Genomic DNA, 5,455 nt, shown 5'->3' with positions numbered 1-5,455 from the left:
CAGAACCTATTTTAACTCAAAATTTTAATCTAGACATCAACCAGGTGCCATCGGATTTTATATAAGTGTGAATTTCCTACAATCTGTTATTTGTATCAGGTTATTTTTGCTTGTTCTACACAGATTTTGCTTTCAGTGAAAGTGTTTAGCTAAAATAAGTTGCAGGAGCAATTATTGTCAGAATTTAGAGAAAGAGGGGGAGGGGGCTCAAATTTTCATGGTTTCTGTGTAACTCTGATCACTACTTAGCGTCAATAGTCTTAATCATGAGGTGGCGGGTTTGGGGATTTGAGCTGCAGGTCCAACGTTTTGTCCTTGGGAAAGACGCTTTAAATGAATTTTCTTCACCTCACCCAGTGGGAATGGGTACTCGGCCATAGACAGCGAAAGATCTTGTCCGTATGTTAGTGTTTAAGCGTCTATAAAATGGCAGCTTGCACTGTATGCTTTCCAGGGAGTTGAGATTGTTTCAGAATGCTATCGAGACTGTTGGGGTAATATAGATTGCAAAGCGCATAAAGCTTGCTGTTGAGCAAGAATTTGTGCTGTACAAATGCTGTCTGTTATTACCTGCATGGTTTGGAAATATAGAATTATAATGCTTGGCTCTGTCCATCCCCGATGTGTTTGAGCTATCCGTGGAATCTTCACTCGGTATCTGAATAGCATGAATTGTGACTTCATGCTTGGGCTCAAAATCACAGCACTACTGGTGAGGTGCCACTCACATGTCACAACCTTTGTAGTGGAAGGGAAGTGTCATTTGTCAGGATTTACCATGTCCTCTGTCCAGGTGTTTCTTGCTGGTCTGTAGACTGAAGGTCCCCAACACACATGACATTTCATGAATTTGTTCTTTTTTTTTCTTTTTCTTTTTTTGGTCCCTTGTCCTGATTTTGGTGCCCATAAAATTTTGTAGGTTACGTAAAAATGTATTGACATGGTGCAAATTGTTATGTTTTCTGTCGGTGATGATGATGGTTATGATGATCATGATGATGATTATTTATGGTGACGATGATTGACATTTCAATTTCATGAATTAATTCTTGGATTTTTTTCACTTTTGAGGGGGTTTTGTATTGTTTGCTCAATTATTTATATGTGTTCTTTTGTTCAAATTTTGTTGTATTTTGAGGACAGTGAGAGGGATATTTTAGATTTGTTCTTGCTCATTTCTAATGTTATAGGTGGCATTTTTTAATGCAATGCAATTTGTAAACTTTGATGATTGTTGACAGTATTTTATCATGGACCAGTATTTTTTTAAATGCTTGTCTCATCAAATGTACTTTTCCGAGGTATGTATGAACATATAAATATAAACTTTACCGCTCATCACTTTCTCCACTCTGGCGTGGCGCTCTTTGTTGGATGATGGCCAGACAACTTGAATTTTGCTGAGGAGTTATTTTTAGCCTCAGGTTCAGAAAAAAAACATTTTGCTTTATTTTTTTGTGTTTTACATAAAGGGCCAGTTCAGTGGAACTCGGATTCAACGAGCTCGGATTCTACGAGATGAGATAGATTCCCCCTTTTTTTTTTCTTCTTTAAAATCAATAAAAATAACCTGGATTCAACGAGCACTTAAATCAGCGAGCTCGGATTCAACGAGGTCGCTTCCAGGATGAACAGCCCCCGCATACGTGGTTTTGCTCCTTTTTCTCCCAGAACGAACTTTATCCATTCCCAGGAACCATCCATTGCACCTGCATCGAGTACCATTATTCACTTAGCCGATTCCATGCGACCAATCAGCAGCCTTTTTTCATACCAACACATGCCTTATTGGCTCGCGCACGTGACTACTCTGGCGTGTGTCGGGGTCGTATGGGCGGCCTGCACACGTGTGGCTGTGTGTGCCTGTCGGGGGAGGGGAGACACTAGCGGTCCAGGCGTTGAACGTCGCAGATACAAAGGCGTCACAGTCTTTTTTTCCCCTCGGCAACTGATCATTATTACAATGATAAGCTAGTCTTGACGTACATCTACGTAATGAATTATGCGCTGGTCTACGGAATCAAAAGTTGCCGTATGCTAGGCTCTACACAGCTACACAACTTTTTGGTAAACAATCGAGATGAAACAGGTGTGTGCATTTGAACGAATCTGTCTTTTTTTTACACAGCTCATAATATGCAGGCATTTCAGCCACAACTTGTGACTTCTCTTCATACATTACTTGCTCAGTGCCTGTAATTATCTGCACAAAACCTGCTATAACGAACACTCAGATTCAACGAGATTTTAGGTCAGACCCGGCGACCTCGTTGATTCCGAGTTCCACTGTATAAAAATTTTTATTTCCAGAGTGTATTTTTACAATGGATGGACTTATCTTCGAAAGTAGTTTCAAGCACTGAATAAGAAAAATTTAGAAAAAGTATTTCATTTGTTTATAGTCTGCAAGTTCATTAATCATTAATCTTCCACAATTATATACATTTTTATCAGTGATCACAAAGAATCTTGGCTGCCGAATAAAAAAAATAAAATGAATGTTGTGAATTTTTAGCATTTGCAGCACATGGATGGTGGTAGGTAGTAGAAGAGTGTCAAAGAGCAAATCATTCTGAGTTTGCAGCCATTGTGCAACATTTATCTAACAATACGCATGTTGTTACTTTAGTGTGAAATTGATAAAATCTAGTGGTAAGAAGTCAGTCAGAAAACCAGAAATGGAGATAAATTTTCTCTGCATCTCCCTCAGGAAGAAACTGGCTTTGAATTGTTAGGGTTTCCTACTGATGCAGCACATGTGCGAATGTGTTTTCTCGTATGAATGCTTAAGAGACTGCCTTGTCTGTCGAAATGGCGTACTGGTATTCTTTCTGCTGCATTTGGCTGAGAGCCGTTTGGAAAGAATGGTGCAATTGATGTAAGACATGTGAGAAACGTTTCGGGATGTAGTTATAGACTGGTGGCGATATTAGTTAAGGCTTCGATCATTTAAAATTATTCTTTACTATTTACTTTAACTCTTTCCGGACGTAGTTTTTTTGGGGTCTAGACATAATTAACTTGTGGCTCACTTTGGCTGTGCAGGTGGTGTACAAAATGACTTCATAGAAGCATACCCATCGCTCCAAACGCAACATATGATATATCAAATTGAAGGAAATTGAATGAGGAATACATTCCAATATGAAACAAGGAATAATTTTGAACATAAGTATGCATTACAAGGGTTAGAAATGGCGATGGTGATGAGAAAAATAAATTTTGACGGAAAAAATTACATTCACCAAACATTTGAAAGCAAATCAGCATAGGTATCTTATCATATACAGGCCAAGAGCATAATCCATAAATTTCTGAATGCGCAGCTTTTTATTTGAAAGTAATATTTCAATTTGTGTTTGAGTTATGATATTTATACTGAGTCCAGTTACATTGTTTTGTTGATGCAAGACAGCAAGAACTAATTCACTCGTTTTTCCCTAAACCCACGCTTTGACAAAGTGAAACTAGACATTTTCATTTCCTAAATCCTTTCCGAGTTTTTCAATAGCAATAAAAAGTATTTATGAATGACAGATCATGTTAAAATGAAACAATACTGAGGCACCCCGTTACAGCCGATATATATCGGCGATACGTCTGCAAGGGGTGTGGACTCGCGCCGATATATCGGCGATACGTCTGCAAGGGGTGTGGACTGGCGCCGATATATCGGCGATACGTCCGGAAAGAGTTAAGCATGTGGGGCAACAAAAGTTTGTCCCCGTAATGGTACAACGACCTTTTGTTTGTCAATGAGTCTGTGATGACATCAGGTCTCAGACTTTTTTATTTGTTGACCTAAAGTTTCTCCCACGCAAAGTTCAATGCACAAAGCTCTGTTTTATGTTGTGTTCATTTGTTGTATAGCTATTTTTGTCCTTCTTTCAGGGAATGTTGCCTGTCGTTGCTTCAGCAGGAACTTTTTACTTTACATATTACTAACATTATTGACCCTGTCGATACTAGTCTGCGATTGCTACTTTTTGCCACGAGTCCAACTCAGTATTTCTACACTTTGCATTTCCTTGTTTATATTTGATTATCCCCTTTGCTTCGTTGCATTTTTCCTGCATTTAATGATGTATATTCTACTTATAAACAAAAAAAGTATTATGTGCAATGCCTATTCGTAAAAGCTTGATGGTATGACTCAAATTGTGGGTTTATCTATTTATATATATATATATTGATTACAATATTTTAAAAATAATTCTGTTAAAAGAAATGATCCTCTACAGTTCTTGCCCATGCCAAAGTATCTGGTTTGCATTCAGGGGTTTGTGCCTAATGGTCAGTGTATACCTGAGAACTATTGGTATTGTCATGATTGATAGTTGCTGCTGACCCCTGCTCTGTCACTTGCTATCATCTATGACTGTCTCTGTCAATCATCTTCAATCTCACTGATTTGCTTAGTAGAAGACCTTGTACAGTGGAGTCCACTTAAACTGAAATCCGTGGGACTGCTAAATTTTCTTTCGGTTAACTGGGTTTTTCGATTTAGAGAGGTTGCCCAAATAGAAACAGGGAAAAAGAATTGGGGATTTTCTTTTCTCTCTGTTTACAGCTCTTTTCTGATTGACCATGTTTGGTAAGAGCAGACTTCACTATATTTGGTTCCTTTAGTACAGTAAGAGATGTTGCTGACATATGACCTACCAGGTCTGCCTCATTTATTCTTGTATTTTGGCCTCTGTGCATAAGTTTAGTTTGTTTGTCTTGTCAAGTTTTTCCCCATCTGTGATCCAGGCCCAGGGGAAGATAACATGTATGTGTAGCATCTAATATGCTTGCATTCGAGTGGCAAATTTTGAGGTCCTAATTACATACTGTGAATGTTCTAAACACTTCAGTAGCTGAAAGCTGAAGAGAAGACTTACTTGGGGAAAATGTTCCATCAATTCCTTTCTAAACTCTAGTCAATGTTTATTATTAATCAGAGCATCTTCAGAAATAGTATTTTGATGCCATTTTGTATTGTTGGGGATTTTTAAAATGTTGCATTAAATAGTTTTTATGTGTTCTAAGAGTTAAAATTTCAATCAAATTTTTAAGTTTTCAATGGGAACCAAAGAGGCTACAAATTTATACTTTCAAGCCTTTGTTTTTCCTTAAACTTAAATAATGAGTAATACTATGAAGTTGAGCTAAAACCCCATAATCTTGCCAATGTTGACACATCTTTATAATTAGTAGTTGCCAATTGCTTTGCAACATTTCGTGAAATTTCCTTGTACTTATGATTCAGAACTAACATCACGTTCTCACAGTTAGTGCTAAGCACAAATATGATGGTTTTATTGTGTTCAAGTATAATTTGGTAACATTTCTTCTTAGTCTTCCTGATGTTACTTAGATGGTAACCTTTGGTATGTCCTTCCTTGTCCTTCTCTTGCTCTTGCCTGTGCATTATGCTTTTTCCAAAGATGATTCAAAGATATGCATTGAACTG

The sequence above is a fragment of the Aplysia californica genome, unplaced genomic scaffold (assembly GCF_000002075.1).
Source record: "Aplysia californica isolate F4 #8 unplaced genomic scaffold, AplCal3.0 scaffold00488, whole genome shotgun sequence".
Classification (NCBI taxonomy): domain Eukaryota; kingdom Metazoa; phylum Mollusca; class Gastropoda; order Aplysiida; family Aplysiidae; genus Aplysia; species Aplysia californica.
Note: the sequence above shows the minus strand (reverse complement) of the source record.